At 39.4% G+C, this 13,378-nt stretch overlaps 1 long non-coding RNA gene across 1 annotated transcript; it reads left to right on the forward strand.

The window, feature by feature from the left end:
• The first annotated feature begins 5,257 nt into the window (after positions 1–5,257).
• Positions 5,258–13,378, forward strand: LOC147414602 (uncharacterized). The gene is made up of 2 exons (XR_015183842.1): positions 5,258–5,596; positions 12,474–13,378. It is a non-coding gene; the product is annotated as an uncharacterized LOC147414602 (long non-coding RNA).

The following is a 13,378-nucleotide window of genomic DNA, read 5'->3' on the forward strand; positions in this document are numbered from 1 at the left end:
ACTGAAAGTTTTTAGGCGTTATTCAGGAAAGTTATTTTTAGTAGATAGGGAAATGATAGCTGTAATAGCAAACACTATAGTTCCTATCAAAAAATAACTGTTTCTGGAATAAGCGTAGATTCTAGCTGTAACCTGTTGCATGCTTCAATATTGTGAGCCTGCACTCAAACAAAGAGGTATTGCTGTGTACAGATTCTTGAAAAAGTTCTATTGCTGTGCATTGTATTTCTGTTGCTCTGATTTACAAGATAATTAAATATCTACACGTTAAATAAGTTTTGTTTAAGAAACTTGTGATAGTTTACACAAGAGAAAAAATGAATTCTTGAGGGATTGCACAGTCTAGGCAAGATACTCAAAACTGCCATGGGGTTTTGAATGTTAATTGTAATGAGAACTGGAGTCCAAAGTGGTAGTTGAAATTGTAGCTTGTGGCATATGCATGTGAAAGAAAAATGGGAATGTAAACTGTCTATAATGACATCTGTGGCAATAGAAAGCTATTAAAGTACTAGGGCTGACGCTCCTTGGAGCTTTCCTTCTCTCTCAAGGAAATCCTGTTCAATACTATGAAATAATTTTTGCACAGTATTTTTAACTTTAGGAACAGTTTTGTGGTCAGGTAGCATTCTTCACTAGTTTGGGACCTGGAAGCACTGGAATTTTAGGTGTGAATTCATATGTAGATGTCAGTAATCACAAACAACTTAAGGCAAAAAACAAATAGTCATTCTGGTGGGAACAATTGAAACAAATATACAATGGTACTTAAAGTTTAGTGGAAGATGTGCCACAAATGTGTGCGAGAAGAACCTGTAAACTTGGAGCTCTACGTTTTGTGAGGGTAAACCACAACGTTGCACGAGGAGAGCCAGATGGGACCAGAGCTTTTGACATGTCACGGGCTCCGCAAGCATGACTCGCCGTAGGCAGGGAGATCGTGCCTTGCCTGCGAGGCAGTGACCAGCGTCCTCACCTGCACGTTGTCAGGAGCCAGTTGTGTGCTGAGGCAGGAGAGAAAACCTCTAGTGCTCTGGGTGGTGTTTGGCCGTAACTGACTCAGTTGACCTTCTGGGAACACGATCATCCTCACCATTTGCAGCTTAGTTTGAGGTTATAGCCTGCCTCACACTGCTCTGCTGTACTGTTTTGTCTCCTGTATCTGACCAGGTGTTTGCAAGGCTGCAGGATAGATTCATTTGCTGCCAGGTATTTAAAATATATGGCTAGTGTTAGGGGTTTTTTTTCCTGGTTCTGTTAGCAACAGTGAAGAAGGGGAGCATAGGGGAGAGGTGGAAATTCTTTAAATGAGTGTTGGTGTCAAGAGGAAAAAAGCTATGTGGAGGCGCTGTGCCCTTGTTAATAGTAATGCGGGACACCCAACGTTGTTTTCCCCAGTCAGGCACAATGTCAAACTGTTCAACGTCTGATCTCGAATATACAAGGGTAGAAATGTCCATGGTCAGTATGTGCAAACATCCTGTAATCCAGCAGGGTGCCTAGGCAGTGGTGCAGTCACTGTACTGACACCGGTCAATACGTGAGAAGCCCTGGCGTGTCTAAATGCAAAAAAAAAAATCATCCTGGTATATACAATTAGAATAAAATATACTCCCTTCAGTGCAATGACAAGGTTTGTTCTGTTTCAATTTCCTGCTCTATTTCTAAACCAGTTTCTAAATTTCTATCTAGATTCTAAAGCAGTTTTTTTCTTCTGTTCCAAGTTACAAGAGGGTGTTACGCTTACTGAGATTGATGCTCCTTTTTCTGGCTCTTGCAGTTACTTTTTTCTTTCACTTAATTCCTTTGGGTTTGTATGTTGTTTTTTGGGGTCTGTTTAGCTCAGATCTCCCCTGGCTTTAGCCACGCAGCTTCTAAAGCTGGTTGATTGCTGTTTTAGATGGTTTAGAGGATGCTTTTTTGGATCGTTAAACGTTACTCCAGTTTCGACATGCAGGAAGCTGCAAGGTTTGAAAACTGCTAGGGATTTTAGTATTGCAACAGAAGCAGTTACCTTAATCTGAAATTGAGAAACACTGTTCTTATTTCTGGATATAGCATGGCAGAGCAGAAGAAAGGACTGTCTTTGGCTACTGTTTTGTTACACTATTCCAGTATATTAGTGGAAAAAGGGCAGGATTTCAAGAGAGCTCTTAAGAGATCAGAGTGCCCTGTTACTTTTTGCTGTTATTTTTTGCTGTTATTTTTTTTTGTGGAAGGTTATTGATATCAAAACTGTCATCAGCAGAACGAAGAGTTAGGTAGTCAAATGTCTTGGAAGCAGGAGTCCTAAACTTTGGGTCCCAAATTTCCCTCTTCTGTCTCTGCTCTGGGAAGCACAGTGACAGATGGTACTTTTGCCATTGGCAGCTGCAAACATTATTTTCTCAGAGTAAAAGTGGGTAGAAAGGCTAACTTACTAGTGTTAGTTTGTGTTGTAACCACAGAGTAAGCTGGTAACCTCAAGGCTGGTGTTAAAGTACTCCCACACCCCGTCCCACCCCCCCGAGTTCTGCCCATCGGAAGAAGCACCAGTAACAGAAGCCTTATTATAACTTTTTTCACCCGAATCTCACCTAGAAATGAGAACAGAGATGTTTCTCCACGCGCCTATGGCCGTGGCAATGCTGGTATTGAAAAACTCAGGCTTAACTAGCAGAACGTGTGGTTTCCTGTGGCGTGTACAAGTACCTGCTGGCTGCCGAGCGGAGGTTGCTGAGGTCATTTGCTGTGTTTCCCAACAGTAGTGAGTTAATAGGCATAACCACAGACCTGAAATGGAAATAAAATAGTGATTGCAAAGTTAAGACTGTCATGGCTAAGTGCCTAATTTATCCGGTGTGGGAGGGCTGTTGACTTCATATGAAAGTCGCAGGCCAGAATGCAGTTAATTCACTGGTGAGACTCTGCTGTGGCTTGTGTCTCCTTGAGGCAGCATTGGTTTCAGAGGAGTTATATGAGTTTCTACTTAGCTTAGCGTACAGCCTATAAGTTCTTTTTCTCTGGCAGACCTCTGCCTGGAGTCTTTCCCCCGTTTGAACAAGTACAGCTCATGTCCTCCCTGATTAATACTACCTTTTTTTTGTATATGTAAGCAGTCGGAAACTCTTTATCCAAATGTCGTTACTGGTTCAACGAGCTTATCAGTTATGACCATATCCTGACTTTCAGGAGACTTCTGTACCAGAGTTACATATTTTGTGGGCGTTTTCTCCTGTTGTAATAGGGTTAGGTTTTCTCTCAGCAAAATTACTTCCTTACATTTAAGCCCTGGTACAAGTATCCTGATTAAAAAGGGAATAGAGGAATTATGCTGTAATTTTAGCTTTTTTTTTTTTTATTGCATAGTCTCTTTTATGCAGGGAAGAATATTTCCCTCAAAGTTTGCCTGATCTTTTGCTGTTAACTCATACACAGACAACTCTTAGTAGCTGATGTATGGGACTGATTTATTATTCCTTATGCAACTGAGATGAATTTACTGAGACAAGATACATCTTTCCATTGTAGAATTGCAGTAGCATTGTATATTGCTTCCAGTTAGTACAAACCTTTCTAGGAAATGAAATTTAGAACAAAAGACTTTATATAGAACTAATCCAAATGTTGCAATTTGGAGCTGAAAACTGTAGTCACTTGTAAGAACCCCTTCCAGGCTAGGAGGAGGGAATATTTCTAACCTGATGGTTTGTAAGCCAAAAGCATGACTTAATTAATAAGTTGCTGTGAATTAAACCACAACGTGCTCTTACAGCATGGTAACTATTCTACAGTAAGCCTGAAATACCTCACTCCTTAGTAGGAAAAACAAGCAGTGAGAGTTTGTAGTTTTAGAAACAAGTAATCAACAGCTGAAGGTTGATAATATCTTTGTTGTTCTCGCAGGTCCCATGCTCTTGTAAGGTCTGCAGCTTGGAGTGGAGAAGACTATTACTGTTTTGACTATTTCAGGATTGTTTTCGCGCTCTGCATCACAAGCTGATAAGTACCTTAGCCTAGTTAGTTATGCTGCTTATTTTTCTCTCTCCAGATACTATGTGGCTATTTCATGTCAGGCTGGAACAGCTTTAAGGGAAGGGTGGAGAACTTCTGGGTAGGGTGGATCCCCAGCTTTCTGGGCCTGTGCCAGTGCCCCCTCCCATGGTCTGGGGCACATCTGGCAGTGTGACCACAGCGATGGGGGGGGATGTGTGCCTATTTGTGACTGGGAGTGCCAAGTGCCCTTGGTGTATCTGTGTCTGGTCATGTCACGTGATGAATTGGAACGAAAAACTAGATGGATTGTTCTGGTTAGTTGTTAGAGACTACTTCTTGCTGTTTTGGTGTTAGCCGTCTAGTCCATGACATGTAATGAGAACGAATTTATTGCGACTCTTGAGGAGAATTCCATTACACTAGTTAGTTTGGAGAGGTAGGGAGAAAAATCCGTTGTCTTCTAATGTTGACCAAAACCCAAATTCTAGAATAAAGATGAGTTACTAGTGTAACTGCGACTATTTGTATTGCAGTAGTAGAAACTCCAGGTCCCTTTCCTATTAGGTACTGAACAGCTCAGACACAGAACAAGAGTTCGTTGTCTGTGAAAGTTTGTAAGTCTAAAGCTGTCCTATATTACCTTTCATCTTCTGCCTATACTTTCTTGGGCATGTACCTACCTGGCATTCTGCTGCAGGTTTCAGAGTGATGTATTCATTTTTAGACTGATTTTCTAATTTGAAAATTATAAAAGATATTTTTTTCTATTTCTGTATATTTTAAGTGAAAGAAAAAATAAAATATACTGTGAACTTAGAAAGCTGGAACTCGGAAAGGATGAGGAAAATAAATGTTTTCATTATATAAAATTTTATTTACTGAATTTTAATGGGGTGGCTACCCTAGAACAAAAATAATAAATCTTAGTCTGATCAAAGAAGGTTCTATTTCAACTGGACACGTTTTATAAATGTAAACATACTTAATCAGATTCTTCTTTCAAATTCTGCAACTTTTAAACAAATTTATCAGCCAAATAATTTTATTTGGAAACGGGAATCTTTAGGCCTTGGTACAGCAAAATATTTAATCATATGTTTAGATGTATGCCTACTTTGTTTTGAGTGTTTGTTCACATTTCTGTAAGGTTTTATAAAATATATTTTTCTAATGAGCAAGCCAGTGACTCAAGACTTTAGGTTAGAGATCGGAGAAGGGAAGCTTGCACGAAAATTTCAACTCTACGCTGATTAAAAAGGGAAATAGACATTTTTTATTCTGTAGAGGAAGGTTATTTACATGCACATTTACCAAAATCTGGTAAAGATGCAGGGTGCTTTAGAAACAAAGAAGGAGATGTGGTCAGAGAAACAGGTGCGATCTTGCCTCCAAAATGAGACAAGACCAATAATATATTCAGAAAAAAAAAACCAAACCCAGCAAATTGAGGAAGAAAGTCTAGTTTAAAAAAACCAAACCAAAACACCAGGTGTCACTGTTTTGAAGGTATAGAAAAATAAGAATACTGATACAGGACATGAGGATAATTTCAGACTTGAAGCAACATGGAAAAGTCACAAAGAGAAGGCAGAAGAGGAAGAATATCTTGCTTAAAAAGGAGGTAAGACATCTAAGCTGGTACAAGCTATTTTGGTACTCTCAACTGAAGAGAGTGTGGCTTGGAAATAAGATAATAACGAACAGCAAGAAAAACAGGAAGTAAAAGGTAAGGGGTACTGTGGTTGTAGAAAGAAGTGTATCACTTACAGCACTTTTTTGGCTTCTCACTTCCACTGATGGAAGTATTTAAAAAAGTATGAAAAAAAGGCTTATGGTAAAGGACACACGGTGTGTGCATATCACACAAATCTCATGCAGAACAAGAAGTACCATAAACGTCTCATTAAAAATGTAGCACTTCATTACTGATGCAGTTTTTATTTGATTTCTCATGTAAATCAGTATTTTGACGTGTTTTTTCAAGTCATCTTAGTTTATGTAATGCCACTGTTCCCATAAAGCGGATGAGTAGCATCTGAACATTAGGCAAAGGCTAAGAGTCTACCAGATATTTACAAGACTGTGGTATCAATTTTTAAAATACCTGTCTTTTAAAATTGTGTCTACTTCTGTCCTGTCATAATTTTATGCATGTGACTATCACGCACTTACCGCAGGGGAAAAGAGGGGGAGTCAACATGCAAGTTTTATTCTTGTGGTGTTGAAGTTTTTTTTGGTTTATTTATTGTTATTTTTTATAAACCTTGAACTACTGGAGGCAAGTCAGCAGTGATATTTCCCAGGAGTTTGTACCAGGCCTCTGTGCTTCAGCATTATCATAAGTGATCCCAAAGGGGGTACAAAATGATGTGAGAAAGTTTGCTGATGACAGGGAATTACTTGAGTAATAAAATTGAAAGTTGACCTTTTACTTTAGATCTCTCGTGATACTCAGTAGCTGGGTGATAAAGCAGCAAATGATATGTTAGTAATATAAACTGATTTGCCTTGAAGAAAAGGCGGTCTTGTTTTTTTTTTATCCAAAATGGCAAGTTCTGGACTAGCTCTCTTATTGCTCAGATTGTGGATGTGTAATAAGAAAGTTCTGTGAAAACATCAGTGCAATGCTCAGTGGTGGTCAAAATAGCAAGTATTAATGGATAATGGAATTGCTAGGCAAGTGATAGCATAAAATGCAAAGGGCTGTTATATTACTGCAGAAATCCGTTGTACACCTGTATTGTAAATATGGCATGCAGGCCTACTCCTGTAATGTAATGAGTGGCGTGCTGGAGGTACATAGAAGTGGTCGCTATTTTTCATGACACAAGAAAAAAAGGAGTCAAATCAGGTGGCAAATTCAAAGGTACGTGCTGAACGTTGCCACCTGTCTTTCCTTGGTATCGCACGTCACAATTTCTCAACTGTCTTCTGTTCTGTGAAGTTATCCCACCTTTTGGGCTGGATTGCAAATCAGAGTTAAAGTTTAACCTTTTTAACTGCTTCGTGGAGAAAGATGAGGTAGGATCTGATGTATCTTTGAGAGATTAAAGTTCAGAGCACTTTTCGTTTTCCTATGCCTGTTGTGAAAAGCGCAGTTCCGCTCTTTAGCACTTTTCATCTGCAGTGCCTATCGCCTGGTGTAGTCAAGAATTGTATGAACCAAAGGTCTTCCTTTTCCTTTAGGTTTTTAGATTATGTTGCTTAGTTCCTGGTGAGAATTTATCTTTGATTGCAGACAAATTACTAATCAATGCCATTAGCAGAACTTGGTGTTGAAAATACAGAATGGATAGATGAAGCATGAATGTTCTAGAAAGAAAAATGTCAAAGGATGAGGGGGAAGCAGATGTGAGTGCAAGGGGGTGCAGCTGTATGACCAAGTGACTGGAGGGAGTACATGTGAGCGTGGGCGTGAGACAGAGGAGGTGTCTGTGTGTGTGAGCATGTGGGAGGCACGTGAGTGAATGTAAAGGTGCATCCGTGTGCGTAGGTACTGGTGAGCATGTGCAAGTGAGTGTGAGCATGCACAGGCACGAGCAAGCAGGCAGGTGAATGTGTGTATTGCACGTTTTCCAGGAAATATGGAAGTGGAGGATTTAAACCAGAATTTATGGCCGTACATTTTTGTGCTCCACAGAGACGTTTGAAGAGAGGTGGCTCTGGCTCCCCACTCCCCTGCCTGTCTGGAGTCTATTAATTTTTCCCTGCTACCCTTCCATGGGGAATGTGCTGCAGACTGAATCTTCCAATGAAAGAGTAGCAAGAATATTTCTGCTCTGGAAGCCATTTCCCCAGCCTTTCTAGACTCTGCACAGCCTGAAGCACCCTTTTGTCCACTGTTTCATCTGGTTATGCTGAAATGAAATATGCATGTTTGTGGACATCTGTAGAATAGTGCTGACAACTTCTACAATTTTGGAAGCTGAAAATAAAACACACACACAAAAGTATCTGTGTGCTCATTGGAACAATGTGTTACGCACTGAACGTGTATTTGTTTCCTCACGCTGAAAAAAGGAACAGTATTTAGCAAAAGTATTGTTGGTGTCCTTGTTGGACCCCAGTGTTATCTTGTTCCTGAAAAACTTGCTGAGGAAATTTGAATGTTACAAGAATGGGAGGATATGGTTGCAAGTTCTGCTCCATCCTGCCTCGTTTTGGACCCTGGCCATCAGGAAACATTTTGTCTACTTCAGAGATGAAACACTTTCTCTTCAGTAGTAGTATTATGAGCAAGATGTGTAAATAATCTGTGGCAAGGGGCAACTTTATTACAGAAAGGGAAATCATCCCAACTTTTCCTTTCTTTGATGAAATTTTAAAAAGAGATTTCTACAAAAGATGTGCCAAGGGGGAATTTGCATGGTTTGTATTGACCTACATAAACCCTAGTTAAAAGTAGCTTAAAAGTTGTTTCACTCTGCTTCTGTCACCCTTTGTACTTTATCAACCATTGAGCTTTATTCTTTGTCAATTCACATATGTTTAATACTGCATGGCAAATATTTTTCCTCACCTCCAAAAGTATTCATAAAGATAAGGCTGGGTGAGAATATTTGAAAGAGCATCGTTTGTAATTTTCTTGCCTCTGCTGAGCTGTGTCTAGAAAATGGAAATACAGGCTTTACCTACTGCAGAGAAATGGAAATAAATCCTAATGCAAGCTCTTTCAAAAGAAATTACATATCTTGGAGCAGGAAAACTCACAGATCAGTATAACGTTTTGTTGCATAGCTTGAGCTTCGTTTCAAAAGATGGACTTTATATAGACATTTGCTTTGGTATCTGACTGGTAATTTTACTCAAGGTATCTAACTTGAATGAAAAGTTATGTGGTTGACCTGAATGACTCACGTCACAGAGGGAAGGATGGTTTGAAGCAAAGAGTACAGAAAACCTTGTGGAGAAAGGAAATCAAGTTGATACAACGTAGAAGTGGAGGAACTGCCCTGTTTTTCCTCATCAACACCTAAGAGCTTCTAGAATTGGTTAGCTACACGCTGCCTGCTTTTCTAGGGTGTCACTGGATTAAAGGTGGCTCATAATGCCTTTCTTTATGGTACTTGCTGCAGGTGTTTACAGTTGTGGAAGGCAGTGGAGATGGAAATGTCTGAGAGACAGACTGACCCATAAAGTAGATCAGGACAACAATGATTCTTCTTCTAGACCTTATTTTCTTTACTTATGTTGTCACATCTTCTGGCCTTATTCCCACATCTTTCCATATTCTATACTCTCCACCAATAAAAATGTAACATATAAAGTAAAAGCTTTCATCAGTCTATTGGAAAGCACTCTGCAATTGTCCCTTATTTTGCAAAACCAGTTAGGTAGTGTCCACTTTACAGGCTCATGAAGTGAAGCTGAGACAAACTGTTTTGCCTAAACAAACTGTATCTGTTGTAAAAATGTTATCAAACTTGCTGTGAGCCTCAGGCTGCAGATGTATAATTTCACCTAAGAAATTACGCAGGTTCAGTTGCCTCATTACCAGGGGACTGGAAGGTCTGTCGCCCAATGAATCCTTTTCATTCATCCTTCTCTGACATGTCTGAGCCTCTCCCCAAAAATTCTTGTGCAAAGGGACATATGGAGCCCCAGCAAATCCTCCTGAAGAGTCATCCTTCCCCAGCCTGCCCAGCAAATCACACAGTCTGTGTTGAGTGGAATTGCTATACTCACAGAAATGGAAACAAATACTGCTTCCCATATTATTTTTAAATTAATACTATTTTTCTGAGGTTTTAAGGAATTTTACCAACTGAAGTGACTGCACAAAAGTGGGGTTTTAGCTACTGGAACACAGTCTTCAGGTTTTATCATCTGGTCAAGGCAAAACTCCCTTCATGTTAATGACTGCAGACATAGGGTTTGTCATAGGACTAAAATTTTGGATGAGAATTGGTGTCTTGCATCAAAATATTCTGACTTTTGTACCACTAAAGGGGTAGTAGTAGACTGCAGTCAAAATTTTTAATCATTTAATTGTTTTCAAAGCCAGTAAATATATCAGCATCAGATTTTTTTTAAATCCTCATTTACAACAGGAGCCCCAAACATTCATTCCCAGTGCTTAATGATCCCAGAGGGACATAGGGTTTAAGCATGGGTTTAAGAAAATAAAAAGCTTTCAATAGAAGCTCTACCTCTGTCATCACATCTGTCTGCCTTTTGCCATTAGGCAAGCAGTGTATTTATCTTTGAAGTCCTTCATTTGCAAAGGTGCTAGTCATGCTCTGTTAGTACTCTCCAATCTCCATGTGTGCATTTAGTTGAGAGCATAACACAACATTTATTCTTTACTGATGAAGTAATGGTGTATAATGAGTTGCAGAGTCGTCAGTGTTGTAAAAGTTATGTTTTGACCCTAAATGACTTGGGCTCAGTCACTGAAATGCTAGGTGCTGAAATAACCTAGCGTGCTTGTTTGAGCTTCCTCAGCCTATGTGTTCATTTAAGAAAGGGAAAAAAGGAAAAGAAATACAGCAGTGGAAAAATGTCATTGATGATTACAATCTAAAAGGTTAGTGAATTCTCAGAATTGCAGTATCTGAAATAAGATTAAAAAATTATGAGTATTTTTAAAGTAATGTAGGGTTAAAAGGGACTTTCTGAAACAGTCTGTTACGTAAGAGCCTATGGGAAGCTGGATACTCGAGTTCTGGTCTTAACCACATCCCACCACGTGGCCTGGTTTTCAGAGACTGAGTATACTCCAGGGTTTGCTGCAAATACCCTTTATTGAGGGGTTAGATGGAATCTGAACAAATTACGTTATGATACACGCTGTCGCAGAAACAGATAGTTGCAGCTTTTTGCTCTGGACCGTTCATTTGTTTGTTTGTTCTTTACCTGAATGCAACAACAATAATAATAATTATAGCTTTTGAGACCACACATAACAGATTCCAAACTTCCAGGGAATATTTTAGTTATCCGTGAGATCAACTCTGTTAATTTTGGTGTAAATACGAGTAAAGCTTAATTTCCACTAAAATCAGATTAAAGGATTCTTTAAATGCTTTCAGTGTAAGCTCTGTGCAGCTGTCAGGCTATCTGTCCTTTTCCTCAGAAAACTGTGTGGTGACTGCAAAGCTCATGAAACTGTGATGTGAAAAAAACTAAGCATGTAGAAGCGATATGATTGAGAAAAGGGTTTTTAGCCTGACTTCCAAACTGTAGGGTTTCTGGTAGCAATAATTTTAGGAAAAAAACCACACCATGTTTCAAATCGGTATCTTCCCCTTTAGTGAAAGCTGTATGCATACTCAGAGGTATCCAGGGAATTCTCTAAAAGGCTGGGAATGTTTCTTATATTTTCAGGGTCGAGAGAAGTCCAGTTCTGCCTGTCTTCCGAACAAGCTATTAAAGTCTCTCTCAACCAAAGAGGGAGATCAGAGTTGATCAGTATTGTGTATTCTCTGCTGCTTTAAGAAAATGTAGGTGCCAGGGAACTAAATTTATAGTACTTCACTGCACTGTAGAGCCATTTTATAAGACTAGCGTGTTAATCTTTATTCAGGTTTTAAATCTCATAAAGATTACTTGGGTTTAGAACAATTCTGGCTTTTCTGACTCAAACCTTGTGGATTTTCAAAGGGTTGTAATGTTAGATAGGAGACAGGCATTTTAATTCATAATCCAATGACCAGGTTAGAGTTGGACTTGTTTTTAGTAACGTGGGACTAAGAAGGACAGGTTGATCTCGCTAACAGAGTATGAACAAATAGCTGGAGGACCTAGCTTTTCATTAGTTTGGTATTTTAATATGTAGTCTCTCACAGGTCAAGGATTCAGCCGGGTACCTTTGGGGGATGCCAAAACATTGCAGGTGGATTAATCCATTGGTTTTAGTGGAATGAAGCAAAGATAATTTTGTACTTTCTAGGCTATGGCTTCAGTGAAACCAGAGCAAAACTTACACTGATTTAAATACAAAACCAAGATTCATGCTTAATGCTACTGTGATGTGGTTCCTGACTTGGATGATGAATTTCTGCTCTTCCAAAAGACCACGCAGTACTCTAATGGAACTAGTATTTGCAGGTGACATACACACAATGTAACAATTTTTTTTCTGAAAGGCTTGGGATTTAGTTAAAATGAGATAGCTACACATTTTTCCTTTAAGACGTTTCAAAGAGTCGCTAGACCACTTTATACTTTCACCACATACACAGATAAATTTAAATACTTACTGCACTGTGGCAAATTAGGTATGGTATCACAGGCAGAGTTAGCCAGTGACACTACATTGCAGTGCCATTCCCTTATCTGTATCCTCTTCTATATGCTTCAGCTACTCTTGAGTGTATTTCTCAAGCAAAGGACCATTATTATTTAAAACTTACTATTACATTTATATTTGGAAATAAGTAATTTTCCTAACGTGAATACTGTGTTTGCAAATGCTTCGGTACTGCCGGAGCTCTGCTCTTCATTAGGATGAAGTGCTCTCTTTCTCCGTGGCCTGATGTGTCACTCCTTCATTGCAGAAGGATGACTGTGGATCCTGAGAAGGTTTGCTGACAGGTGGTTTCTCTGACACCTTGGAAGATGAGAAGTGACGTTTCCAACGTGTTCTGCACACCCACACTTGGGTGCATAAGCTGGATCCTGACAGAGTTCCTGATACATTCAGTAGAATTGCTCTGATGGATGAGGAGTATCCACAAAGACAGAGTTTGTAATGAGGCCAGAACTGTGTGGTATGCTGATTAGCCGTACTCCTCCTTGAAGTTTCTCAGTGGGCAGTGCATACATGAACACACACTACATTTTTCCTCCCACGTACACAAGCTCCGCGTCAAGTTGTTTGAGTTGTGACACACATTAATGCTGTTGGCTTCTTTCTGCTGGGGGCTGACTACTGCAATTCTGTCTGAAAAGTTTTCCACCAAACTTGGAGATCATTTTCGTGAAAACAATATGCAGTTTTGTCCCTCAAGCATGAGTGTCTTTCTGCTCATGAATGTAGACAGCAAAGGCAAGCAATAAATCCCTTTGAATAATGTGCCAGTACTCTGTTCTTATGTAACTGTCATTCTGAAGTAGAAGATGCTTTTTACCAATTAAAGCATCTTGGCAAGGATTTCAGGCATTTCAAATTAATTTTGCTGCTTCCAGAACATCTCTTAGATAAAATCTGTTGAATTTGAATCACTGACCCTTAACCTGAAAACCAATTTTACAAACGTCCTCCAGGAAACACATTGTGCACTTAACTTCCCCCATGAAAACAACAAAAAATTGCGTACCAAAATACAAGGATTAAGGGCCAGAGCTGTGACAAAATTAGACTTGGACAGGGATATGAAAACTACCTCACTGAATGTACTTGATAGGATAATTTCTTTTCAGCAATATCCACTGTCTGGCTACAAATAAATGCATGACATGA

The sequence above is a fragment of the Leptosomus discolor genome, chromosome 12 (assembly GCF_034619465.1).
Source record: "Leptosomus discolor isolate bLepDis1 chromosome 12, bLepDis1.hap2, whole genome shotgun sequence".
NCBI classification, from domain to species: domain Eukaryota; kingdom Metazoa; phylum Chordata; class Aves; order Leptosomiformes; family Leptosomidae; genus Leptosomus; species Leptosomus discolor.